This window comes from Bubalus kerabau, chromosome 5, assembly GCF_029407905.1.
Source record: "Bubalus kerabau isolate K-KA32 ecotype Philippines breed swamp buffalo chromosome 5, PCC_UOA_SB_1v2, whole genome shotgun sequence".
NCBI classification, from domain to species: domain Eukaryota; kingdom Metazoa; phylum Chordata; class Mammalia; order Artiodactyla; family Bovidae; genus Bubalus; species Bubalus kerabau.
The window spans coordinates 8,917,758-8,930,744 of NC_073628.1; the positions used below are offsets into that span (position 1 = coordinate 8,917,758).

The 12,987-nt window shown below is 45.0% G+C and overlaps 1 long non-coding RNA gene across 1 annotated transcript; it reads left to right on the forward strand.

The window, feature by feature from the left end:
* The first annotated feature begins 87 nt into the window (after window positions 1-87).
* On the forward strand, window positions 88-1,985 carry LOC129653599 (uncharacterized). Its single transcript, XR_008715176.1, has 3 exons — window positions 88-856; window positions 960-1,044; window positions 1,557-1,985. It is a non-coding gene; the product is annotated as an uncharacterized LOC129653599 (long non-coding RNA).
* The last annotated feature ends 11,002 nt before the right edge of the window (window positions 1,986-12,987 follow it).

Genomic DNA, 12,987 nt, shown 5'->3' on the forward strand with positions numbered 1-12,987 from the left:
TCGGCGCCCGCCCGGCCGGCCCGCCGAGGCCCCGCCTCCGACTCCGCGCGGCCAATCGCGTGTGGCCCCGCCCCGGGCACGCGGCTCCGTTAGAATCCCGGGGACCCGCCAGGGGCGGGCAGGGCTGCGGGCTTCCGGCTGCCCCAGCGCGCGGAGGTGGGGGTCGCTGGCCCGCGGGAGAGGACCCTGAGCTCCTCCCGGCCGGGGGCGTCCGGAGTCGGCCAGCCGAGCCTGACGGGTCTCCCGCCATTTGAGATGCCGAACGGGCACGCAGCCTGCACGTAGGGCGCTACCAGGCGCCCCAGGGTTTTGATCGAGCCTGACTCTAGCTTTTACCTGAACGAGCCCTCCTCCGCCAGAAGATGCCCCCGGGCGAGGGAAGAACCGGTAGGGGAGCGAAAAGGGCTTTGGCGTGGGAAGAGTAGAGACTGAATTCCTTAGGATTTGCCGGCTCTGGGACCTTGGGTACGTTATCTGTTTTCTTAGACTATTTCATCCTTTATTTAAAAAAACCCAAAACATTGTGGAGCCTTCTGGACAAGGATGAAGATGCCAAGTGGAGTGTTGTGAGGGCGCGTCAACCGGCCGAGGATTGTGATTTCCATATTTTAAACGCGAGTCCAGACATCGTGCTCCTCCCCACTAAGGTCACTCGGAAGCCCTTGAGAGCCCCGGAACAGAGTCCAGTTGCCATGACGCTGCTGCATCATGATTCCGGTCTGGCTGAGCTCTGACCTCTGCGACAGAGAATGGGCATCTCCGTCTACTGTAGAAGCCCTCAGGAGAATTCAGTGGAGGACATGCCTGACACTGAAAAATCCCTCATAAAATGCCACTGTACCAGATCAGAATAAAGGTATTACTAAGTGTGTTTACCCTAATTCTATTTTAAGGTTGTTCGCTCCCTTTGCTGCAGACCCCTTCCTTGCCTTTCTGCTCAGCTCTGTATTGCCCTGCAGGGTGCAGTTTCTCAGGCTTCCAGGACAGCTGCCTTCATTCAGCCTTGGGTTTGGCGAAACGGAGACAGAGGCAGGAGACTGGAAGGTAGGAGGCAGGAAAAAGCCAGGTTATTTCTCTTGCCCGTGGTTCCAACTTCTCAAGGATGACCCTCTCCCCCACTCTCCATTAATTCCACCCCCTCCGTTTGTCCCTCCAGTTTAGGAGTGTGGGCAGCTTGTATTTGCTAATCTTTGGGTCGCCTCATTGTCCCCTGTTGGGTTTCTCAGCCCTTCCGTCACCCCTGTCTTTGTGTCAGCAATACGGGGCACTGGATTTTCTGGTTTACATACTTAAGGTGGTTCCTGTTTGCCTGCTTGGACCTTGAGTGATACACCCAATGTTACACCAGGCACTTTGTAGACATTATTTCTTAGACCTCACAAGTCTTATGTGGTAGATTGTATTGTTCCCATTTTACCTAGCAGGAAGTTGAGCCTTACAGGGTTTTATTACTTGCCCAAGTTAATCAGCATGAATCCTATTTCATCAAATCTAGCATGAGCATTTCCCCCTGCATTTTAACATCTTACAGTACTTTTTTCTCTAATGGACACCAGTGTGAAGTTTTAGGACTATCAAGAAAGTATAAGATGGCCCTTCTGATATTCGGATAGTGATGATTCCAGCAGAACGTAAACCATTGCTATTTTAAGAAGAAGAGGAAGAAACAGGCCCCAAATGGAGCCATTTGCCCTCAGGACAGCAAATCAAGGCTTACTTGCAGTTTCATCCTTTCCCAGGAATGTGATCTATAAATAGAAAATCTGAAATTTGCTGATCAGTACTAGTCAGGTAATCTGCATAAAAGACCCCTTCTGTCCCCTTTTTCCTGAAAAGAAGATAACCTAGACTGGAAAAGTTCTTTCTTTGCTAATAATTTCCCCACTCACCCCTCCTTCCTTTTGTAAGACCCTTCCTTTTTGTACAGTTCCTTGGAGCACTTTTCTGTTCCCTAGATGGGATGCTGAATCTTTAGATAAAGCCAATTAAATATTCAAATTTACTCAGTTGAATTTTGTTATTTATCAGTGCTTACAATGAGACATGCTTAGACGCTCACATGTGGCCACTTTGTGACCACAAAAATGACTTGGCCTTTCTCTGAGTGATTGGTGGTGGGTTTTTTTTTTTTTTTTTGGTTTGGTTTGTTTTGTTTTGTTTTTGCCACACCACGTGGCTTGTGGGATGTTCCCCAGCTAGGAATTGAACCCCGGGCCCCCAGAATCCTAACCTCTAGGCCACCAGGGAATTCCCAATAGGTGCTTCTTTACCAAAGATACAAATCTAGCCCTGTTTGACTCTTCCTGCCTCCTAGGTAAGCATTGTAAAGATACCCAGTCTCTGAATTGCCCCTGCTTCTTGATAGCCTTCAGTCCAGACCTTGTCCCCACTTCCCTAATTCCTCCACAGAACCAGGGGAAAAAGCCCACATTTAAGGACACACACACAGGGTGTTCTCAGGGTAAGCTCTCCTAACTGCGTGCAAGTTAAATAAACCTGACTTTTTGACTACAGGTGTGTTTCTGGTGGTCTTTGGTCAGGGCTTTGACAACCTTAACCAATTTATTTTGCTTACATTTTCCATTTTTATACATATAAAGAGTGATACGTAATAAAAATCTATGTCACCATGTCAGTCTCAAAGAGCTCTTTAAATAACTATACAATTCCAAGAGGTAAGAAATCATCGTGTCAGAACTTGGCAGCATTTTTTTTTTTTAGGGTTGCCTAAAATAATGGTTCATCATACATCTTGTGCTCTATTGAGTGAAATCCAGTCAGTTGCAAAAGCAGGACTCAACTCCTGTTCTGCCCGTTCTACCCATCCACTGGCCTTGCTCCATCCACTACAGCACCACGCTACCTCACTGGGAACTTTAGTTGTTAAATGAATGAAAGGGTAGATATTATTATCTCCAATACATGCATACAAAGAAACTGAATCCAGGAGAAATAAGTCACTGGAGATCAAACAGCTTGCAAGTCACAGAGCGATTCTGACTGCAAAGCCAGGGCTCTTTTCCATCATACCTACTGCTGAGGGAGCCCTCCCTGCACAGAGCATCTGAGGGGAAACTCCAGGACCAGCTTAAATGAAGCTGTTACCAGCTCCCATCTGTCGGACACATAGTCCGTGCTGAGTCCTTTTTGAAGGAATTGGGACTTTAAGTGCTGAGCTGGCCTGTGGAGGAGAGAGGGTAGAGATTTACTAGGCACGTATGTCTGCAACTCATGAATTTGGCCTTGGATTATGAGATTCCTAGAGCAGGGGAAGGTCAGACTGGAGATTAGAGACATGGAAACAGTGGCCTCTGTCCCAGTAGTTAGCTGTTCCAGGCCATTCCCCACGTCATCCCAGAGCTGGAGGCCCACGCTGGGATGAAGTGTTGCCTTTTTTTTTTTTTACTTTTTAAAAAGATTTAAGTATAGTTAATTTACAATGTTGTGTTAGCTTCGGGTGTACAGCAAAGTGATTCAGTTATGTTGTTTACTCACGAAGTCCTGACCCCACGGACTGTAGCCTGCTACGCTCCTCTGTCTCTGGAATTCTCCAGGCAAGAATACTGGAGTGGGTTGCCATGCCCTCCTCCAGGGGATCTTCCTGACCCAGGGATCAAACCCATGTCTCCTGGAAGTCTCCTGCATTGCAGGTGGATTTTTACCACTGAGCCACCTGGGAAGCCCCGATTCAGTTTTATATATATATCAGATCAGATCAGATCAGTCGCTAAGTCGTGTCTGACTTTGCGACCCCATGAATCGCAGCACACCAGGCCTCCCTGTCCATCACCAACTCCTGGAGTTCACTGAGACTCACATCCATCGAGTCAGTGATGCCATCCAGCCATCTCATCCTCTGTCTTCCCCTTCTCCTCCTGCCCCCAATCCCTCCCAGCATCAGTCTTTTCCAATGAGTCAACTCTTCACATGAGGTGGCCAGAGTACTGGAGTTTCAGCTTTAGCATCATTCCTTCCAAAGAAATCCCAGGGCTGATCTCCTTCAGAATGGACTGGTTGGATCTCCTTGCAGTCCAAGGGACTCTCAAGAGTCTTCTCCAACACCACAGTTCAAAAGCATCAATTCTTCGGCGCTCAGCCTTCTTCACAGTCCAACTCTCACATCCATACATGACCACAGGAAAAACCATAGCTTTGACTAGATGAACCTTTGTTGGCAAAGTAATGTCTCTGCTTTTGAATATGCTATCTAGGTTGGTCATAACTTTCCTTCCAAGGAGTAAGCGTCTTAATTTCATGGCTGCAGTCACTATCTGCAGTGATTTTGGAGCCCAGAAAAATAAAGTCTGACACTGTTTCCACTGTTTCCCCATCTATTTCCCATGAAGTGGTGGGACCGGATACCATGATCTTCGTTTTCTGAATGTTGAGCTTTAAGCCAACTTTTTCACTCTCCACTTTTCACTTTCATCAAGAGGCTTTTTAGTTCCTCTTCACTTTCTGCCATAAGGGTGGTGTCATCTGCATATCTGAGGTTATTGATATTTCTCCCGGCAATCTTGATTCCAGCTTGTGTTTCTTCCAGTCCAGCGTTTCTCATGATGTACTCTGCATATAAGTTAAATAAACAGGGTGACAATATACAGCCTTGACGAACTCCTTTTCCTATTTGGAACCAGTCTGTTGTTCCATGTCCAGTTCTAACTGTTGCTTCCTGACCTGCATACAAATTTCTCAAGAGGCAGATCAGGTGGTCTGGTATTCCCATCTCTTTCAGAATTTTCCATAGTTTATTGTGATCCACACCGTCAAAGGCTTTGGCATAGTCAATAAAGCAGAAATAGATGTTTTTCTGGAACTCTCTTGCTTTTTCTATGATCCAGCGGATGTTGGCAATTTGATCTCTGGTTCCTCTGCCTTTTCTAAAACCAGCTTGAACATCAGGAAGTTCACGGTTCACATATTGCTGAAGCCTGGCTTGGAGAATTTTGAGCATTACTTTACTAGCGTGTGAGATGAGGGCAATTGTGCGGTAGTTTGAGCATTCTTTGGCATTGCCTTTCTTTGGGACTGGAATGAAAACTGACCTTTTCCAGTCCTGTGGCCACTGCTGAGTTTTCCAAATTTGCTGGCATATTGAGTGCAGCACTTTCACAGCATCATCTTTCAGGATTTGGAGTAGCTCAACTGGAATTCCGTCACCTCCACTAGCTTTGTTCGTAGTGATGCTTTCTAAGGCCCACTTGACTTCACATTCCAGGATGTCTGGCTCTAGGTCAGTGATCACACCGTCGTGATTATCTGGGTCGTGAAGATCTTTTTTGTACAGTTCTTCTGTGTATTCTTGCCACCTCTTCTTAATATCTTCTGCTTCTGTTAGGTCCATACCATTTCTGTCCTTTATCGAGCTCATCTTTGCATGAAATGTTCCTTTGGTATCTCTGATTTTCTTGAAGAGATCCCTAGTCTTTCCCATTCTGTTGTTTTCCTCTATTTCTTTGCATTGATCGCTGAAGAAGGCTTTCTTATCTCTTCTTGCTATTCTTTGGAACTCTGCATTCAGATGTATATATCTTTCCTTTTCTCTTTTGCTTTTTGCTTCTCTTCTTTTCACAGCTATTTGTAAGGCCTCCCCAGACAGCCATTTTGCTTTTTTCCATTTCTTTTCCATGGGGATGGTCTTGATCCCTGTCTCCTGTACAATGTCACGAACCTCATTCCATAGTTCATCAGGCACTCTATCTATCAGATCTAGGCCCTTAAATCTATTTCTCACTTCCACTGTATAATCATAAGGGATTTGATTTAGGTCATACCTGAATGGTCTAGTGGTTTTCCCTACTTTCTTCAATTTAAGTCTGAATTTGGCAATAAGGAGTTCATGATCTGAGCCACAGTCAGCTCCTGGTCTTGTTTTTGCTGACTGTATAGAGCTTCTCCATCTTTGGCTGCAAAGAATATAATCAATTTGATATCGGTGTTGACCATCTGGTGATGTCCATGTATAGAGTCTTCTCTTGTGTTGTTGGAAGAGGGTGTTTGTTATGACCAGTGCATTTTCTTGGCAAAACTCTATTAGTCTTTGCCCTGCTTCATTCCGTATTCCAAGGCCAAATTTGCCTGTTACTCCAGGTGTTTCTTGACTTCCTACTTTTGCATTCCAGTCCCCTATAATGAAAAGGACATCTTTTTTGGGTGTTAGTTCTAAAAGGTCTTGTAGGTCTTCATAGAACTGTTCAACTTCAGCTTCTTCAGCATTACTGGTTGGGGCATAGACTTGGATTACTGTGATATTGAATGGTTTGCCTTGGAAACGAACAGAGATCATTCTGTTGTTTTTGAGATTGCATCCAAGTACTGCATTTTGGACTCTTTTGTGGACCATGATGGCCACTCCATTTCTTCTGAGGGATTCCTGCCCGCAGTAGTAGATGTAATGGTCATCTGAGTTAAATTCACCCATTCCAGTCCATTTATATATATATATATATATCTTTTTCAAATATATTATTCCATTTGCATATATACTTTTTCAGATTCTTTTCCATGATAGGTTACTATAAGACATTGAATAGAAGCATATCCTCTTGATCCAGCTCTTACTGTTGGCATCTGGGGCCTTGTTGATGAGAGGGGACAAGAAGTGGGCTGCTGTGGGAAATAAAGCCAGCCAGAGCTCTAAGTGAAGAGAGGGCTGTTTGAAGGCTAAGAGTGGGTGTGTGGGGTTGCACTTTAACTTACTTGGCATTCTGTACTCATAGCAACACTTCTATTGTGAAACTTGTGCTCTAATCACTTGTCAGCATCTCCCAGTCTCTTGGTCTGTGGGTTGCCAGAGGGCAGGTCCATTGCTCATCCATCTTTCTAGTTGAGCCCTGGCCCAGGAGCTGTGGTGTTAGCACAAGCTTGGTGTCTGTACTGCAAGGGTCTTGTTCAAACAAAATGGGCAGGAGGCAGGGTGGGGGCGTTGGGGAGCGGCTTCCCTGGTGGCTCAGTGGAAAAGAATCCACCTGCCAATGCAGGAGACACGAGTTTGATCCCTAGCCCAGGAACTAAGCCCATGCACTGCAAACCGAGCCTGTGCTTTAAAGCCCAGGAGCTGCAATGGCTGAACCCTCGAGCTGCAGCTACTGAGGCTGGACGCCCTAGAGCCTGTGCTCAGCAACAAGAGATGCTACTGCAATGAGAGCCCTGAGCACTGCAACTGGAGAGTAGCCCCCGCTCATCACAACTAGAGAAAAGCCCAGGCAGCAAGGAACACCTAGCACAGGCAAATAAGGAAATAAACAGAAACCAAAATGGGGGCTCTGTTGGCTCATGGAATTCAGGGAAGGGTTGAACACTCGATCATGCAAAGGGCAGGGAGACAGGCAGGATGTGAATACCACCAGTCCATCTTTCCATTCCTGGTCTCTGCCTTTTTCTGTGCATCAGCCTTATTTTCTCCTTGTAGATGGCTTTTTCCCAAATAGCAGGAGATTTTCCACCATTTCCCGTCTACTAGCTTCTGTGCTTAGTCGCTCAGTCGTGTCTGACTCTTTGCAACCCTATGCACTGTAGCCAGGCACCTCTGTCCATGGGGATTCTCCAGGCAAGAATACTGGAGAGGGTTGCTATGCCCTCCTCCAGGGGATCTTCCCAACCTGGGGATCGAACCCAGCTCTCCCATGTTGCAGGCGGTCTCTTTACAGTCTGAGCCACCAGGGACTGGGTTTGTTTCAAACCTTGTTTCTCCTCCACTGCCCACGTGCGCCTCGGGTGCCAGGCACTATAGAACACACTCCTATCAGCAGAAGACTTCTGATCTTGCACTTTGGTGTCACAAAGTGAGCTGAATCTGTTTAGTGAGCATTCAGAGAATTTCGGGAAGCCATGCCCACTCAGGACTGTTCTTAGTAACTAGACAGGGAAGTGGCTATGAACAATACACATCTATAGCAGTGTATTTATACAACTCCTCCCACTGATCTACTACACAGCTGCTGAACTCAACAGTCAGAACGGCCAATGGCCATCCCTCCTCCACTTGACATGAGGGGAAGAATGGTGGAAAAGGCGGCAGAAAAACTCAGCCAGGGACTTCCTGGTGGTCCAGGGGTTAAGAATCCGCCTTGCAATGCAGGAGACACAGGTTTGATCCCTGGTCAGGGAACTAAGATCCCACATGCCAAAGGACAACTAGAGAGTCTGGCACAGATCCCACGTGACTCAACGAAGGTTCCCCGTGCCACAACTAAGACCTGATGCAGCCAAATAAATACATAAATATCAAAAAACAAATAGCCAATCGAATGCAACAGGAATTTTGGGGATAAATTAATATAATAGTAAAATACTAAAAATCACAACAGCCAGTAACAGGAATTGGCTAATTAAATGATGGTGTGATAGCACCATGAAGAACAAATTTCCAGACTGTAACAACATAGAAAAGCATTTGTGGAATAATGTTAAGTGTGCAAACCCACAAACATACACAGATATTCCTTGACTTACAGGTTTATTCCCATAAACCTACCATACGTTTGAAATCGTACAACTCAGATTGTCTTTTAATCTGAGTCTTTTATTTGAGATAACACACCTGATCTCAGGACTTAATGAAGCTCAGGTTGCTCATGTCTCATCACAGAAAGAATTCAGTGAGAGACAAAGCGATTTATTAAGAAGTGGACTTATTTAGAGAGATACACATTCCATAGACAGAATGCAGTCGGTCTCAAAAGGCAAGAACGACCTTGGGAAAACATTCCACAGACAAGAGCGTGGGCTATCTCAAAAGGCGAGAGGCCCCAAAATACAATGTGCTTAGTTTTTACGGGCTGCATAATTTCATAGGCTAAGAAATGGGAGGATTATTCTGGCTATTTTAGGAAGGGGATGGGGATTGCCAGGGACTGGGCCATCACCCACTTTTTGGCCTTTTATGGTTAGCCTCTGAACTGTCCTGGGCGTGTCATTTGAGGCTCAAGGTCTACTGGAAGTCAACTTGTCTGCCATCTTGGACCTCGCTGGTTCTAACCAGTTTTTGTCATGTCCTATGGCCATGTCAAGAGCCTCCCCAGTGGCTCAGAGGTAAAGAATCCACCTGCAATGCAGGACATTTGCAGGAAATGCAGGTTCGATTCCTGGCAGGAGAAGATTCCCTGGATAAGGAAATGGCAACCCATTCCAATATTCTTGCCTGGGAAATCCCATGGACAGAGGAGCCTGGTGGGCTACAGTCCATGGGGTTGCAAGAGTTGGACACAACTTAGTGACTGAACAACAACTATTTTCTAACAAAGTGTTGAATATCTCATATAATTTATTGAATACTGTACTGAAAGTGAAAAACAGAATGGTTGTCTGGGTGCAGGATGGTTGGAAGTGTATCAGTTTTTAACCCTTGTGATCACATGACTGACTGGGAGCGGTAGCTGCCACTGCCCAGCATCATGACAGAGGCTGCATATTGCTAGTCTGGGAAAAGATCAAAAGTCAAAACTCAAAGTATGGTTTCTACTGAATGCATATTGTTTTCCAACCATCATAAAGTTGAACATCTTCACTCAAACCATTGTGAGCTGGGGACCACCTGTACACTACGATTACATGCGTGTGTACTAAGTCTTGCTTCAGTCGTGTTTGACTTTTTGCGACCCTATGGACCATAGCCAGCCAGGCTCCTCTGTCCATGGGATTCTCCAGGCAAGAATACTGGAGTGGGTTGCCATGCCCTCCTCCAGGGGATCTTCCTGACCCAGGGATTGAACCAGCGTCTCTTACATCTGCATTGGCAGGCAGGTTCTTTACCACTAACGCTACCTGGGAAGTCCGTATACTATGATTATGTTGAAGCGAAACATTGAATAACTTTAATACAGATTGGAGGTAAACCTGAGAAATGGAAATAAATCTGTTATGATGGCAGAATTATTGGTGAGGAAATATATAAACATTCAAAATATGTAAGTACCATGAAATTCACACGAACATTAAAAATAGCAGTGATAAAACATAGCGGTGATATACATTTTTATATAAAAAGGTATTCATGAAATTTTAACTGACAATTGCAACACAGTGTACATCATAATTACGTTAAAACATCAGTGTGATTATGTATATGTAAGAAATTGTATAAAAATAAACACTGTTAACATTGGTTAAGCCTGAATGATGGGATTATAGTTTTTATATTTTAAAGTTTTCTGAACTGTCTGATTTACTTTTGTAATCAGAATTTAAAATATAGTCACTTCTATTAAAGAAAAAAGACTTCCAATGCAGTAGATATTAGACAAATGTCTCATAATGTAGGAACGAAAAGAATTTGGCCCAGTAACTGTGGTAGATTGGCTTATTTCCAACTATTCCACTCCCCCTATAATAAGATTACAGGCCTAGCCCCTATGCCTGGAGACTTTTTAGTGCCTCTCATTAGGCAGTGAATATTTACCGATTCTACTGACTTGGAGCTTGGCAGAGGGGCTTGCCTTGGCCATGAAATGTGAGCAGGTATGAGATAATCTATATTCTAGCTGAGGATTCCTGCATTTGTGTGTGGCATGCCTTGGCCTTTTCTGCCTGTGCCACCCAGCATGAGAAGAGCATGCCCCAGGGAAATGCTGCTTCTCCAGCCTGGGTCCTAGAACGGGAGACACCCAGTCCAGTTGAGCACAGCTGGCCTGGTAGAGGCACAGGTGACCCAAAGACCTGTGAGCGAGAAATGAGTGTTCGCTTTTCTAAACAACTGCATTTTGGGGTTGTTCGTTACACAGCCTTGCCACAGCAAGAAGCTGACTAATACTCCGGACCTTGCCTTTTCTACCCAAGCCCCTTGTTCTTTTTTGAATAAAATTTTATATGGCTGAGAGTGGCAATAGGGGGAACAATCATCTTGGTTTTCCTGAATGATTGAGGGGTTTCCTAGGACATGGGACTTTCAGATTTTCAAAAACAGCTTTATTGAGATATAATTTACATCCCATACAATTCACTCATTTACAGTGTACAGTTGAATGTTTTTTTAGTATAGTCACAGAGGTGTACAACCATCACAAAAATCTACTTTCAGAACATTTTTGTCCCTCCTCCTAAAAGAAGTTCCAGGCTCATCAGCAGTCACTCCCTATTGTTCCCCTCCCATCCCACAGCAACCACTAATCTACTTCCTGTCTCTGTCAATTTGTATATTTTGGATATTTCATATAAATGGAATCCGACAGTACAGCCTTTTTCGACTGTTTTTTTCTTAATTACCATGATGTTTCCCAGGTTCATCCTAGTAACATGTATCGGTTTTCATTGCTGGGAAAAATTCAGTTGTATGCATAGACCACGTTTTACTCGTTTGTTTATCAGGGGTGGCCATTTGGGTGTTTCCACCTTGGGCTGCTGTGAATTGTGCTGCTGTGAACATTTATGTGCGAGTCTTTGTTTGCACATCTGTTTTCAGTTGTTTTGGGTGTCTGCCTAGGAGTGGAATTGCTGAGTGAAATGGTAATTTTATGTCTAACTGATAGAGGACCTGCGAGACTGTTTCCTCCAGCTGCTCTGAGGTACATTCCTACCAGCAGTGTAAGAGGGATCCAATTTCTCCACATCCTTGCCAACACTTGTTATTGTCCATCTTTTCTATTAGAGTTGTCCTAGTGGGCACACAGTGGCGTATCATGGTTTTGATTGTCATTTCCCTAAATGACTAATGCTGTTAAACATCTTTTCGTGTGCCCATTCCCCATCTGTATACTTTCTTTGGAAAAATGTCTATGCAAATCCTTTGCTCATTTTAAAATTAGGTTATTAGTCTTTGTACGTTTGAGTTGTAAGGGTTCATTATATATTCTGGAAACTAGACCTTTCTCTGATACACAATTTGTAAATATTTTCTCGTCTGTGGGGGTGTCTTTTTACTCTCTTAATTTGCAGCAAGAAAGTTTTAAATTTTGATGTGGTCCAATGAATCTATTTTTCTTTGGTCACTTTTGCTTTTCGTGGTGTGTCTACCAGCTTCCTCGTTCATAGTCAACATCCCTAAGCAGTTACGGTGGGTTTTTTAATCACTGAAACTGGATGCCACCTACCTTGAAACTTTCCTCAACACTGTGCTATGGGCACGGTAGTGGTTAAAAGCCCCTGCTCTGGAGACAAACTGCATGGGTTCAAATCCCCACTAGAGCTACCACTTAATGACAGTGTTTTCTCTACCCTAGGGTCACTGCCAGGTGAGCACAATGCTGGGTGTTCAGTTCAGTCACTCAGTCATGTCCGACTCTCTGTGACCCCATGGACTGCAGCACGCCAGGCTGCCCTGTCCATCACCAACTCCTGGAGCTTGTTCAAACTCATGTCCATTGAGTCGGTGATGCCATCCAACCATCGCATCCTCTGTCTCCCCTTCTCCTCCTCTCTTCAATCTTTCCTAGCATCAGAGTCTTTTCCAATGAGTCAGTTCTTCTCATCAGGTGGCCAAAGTATTGGGGCTTCAGCTTCAACATCAGTCCTTCCAGTGAATATTCAGGGCTGATTTCCTTTAGGATGGACTGGTTGGATCTCCTTGCGGTCCAAGGGACTCTCAAGAGTCTTCTCCAACACCACAGTTCAAAAGCATCAACTCTATACCAATGCTGGGTGTAGGTGAGAGAAATCAAGAACAGGGATAGATGGGACTTCCCTGGTGGTCTTGAGGTTTAGAATCTGCCTGCCAATTCAGGGGTCATGGGTTCGATCCCTGGTCCGGGAAGATTCCACATACCGTGGAGCAACTAAGCCTGTGTGCCACAACTACTGAGCCTGTGCTCCAGAGCACGTGCTCTGAAACAAGAGAAGCTGCCAGAATCAGAAGCCTGCTTACCGCAATGAGAGAAAGCCCACACACAGCAACAAAGACCCAGCGCAGCCAAAAACAAATAGATACATAAATTTTAAAAAAAGAATGAAGATAGACCACGAGGACAATTAATAGAGCTTCTTCTGTGTATCCTCATAATGGATTGGACTTAATGGAGGGCCTGAACAGATCTGAGAGTTCAGGATATGGACCAT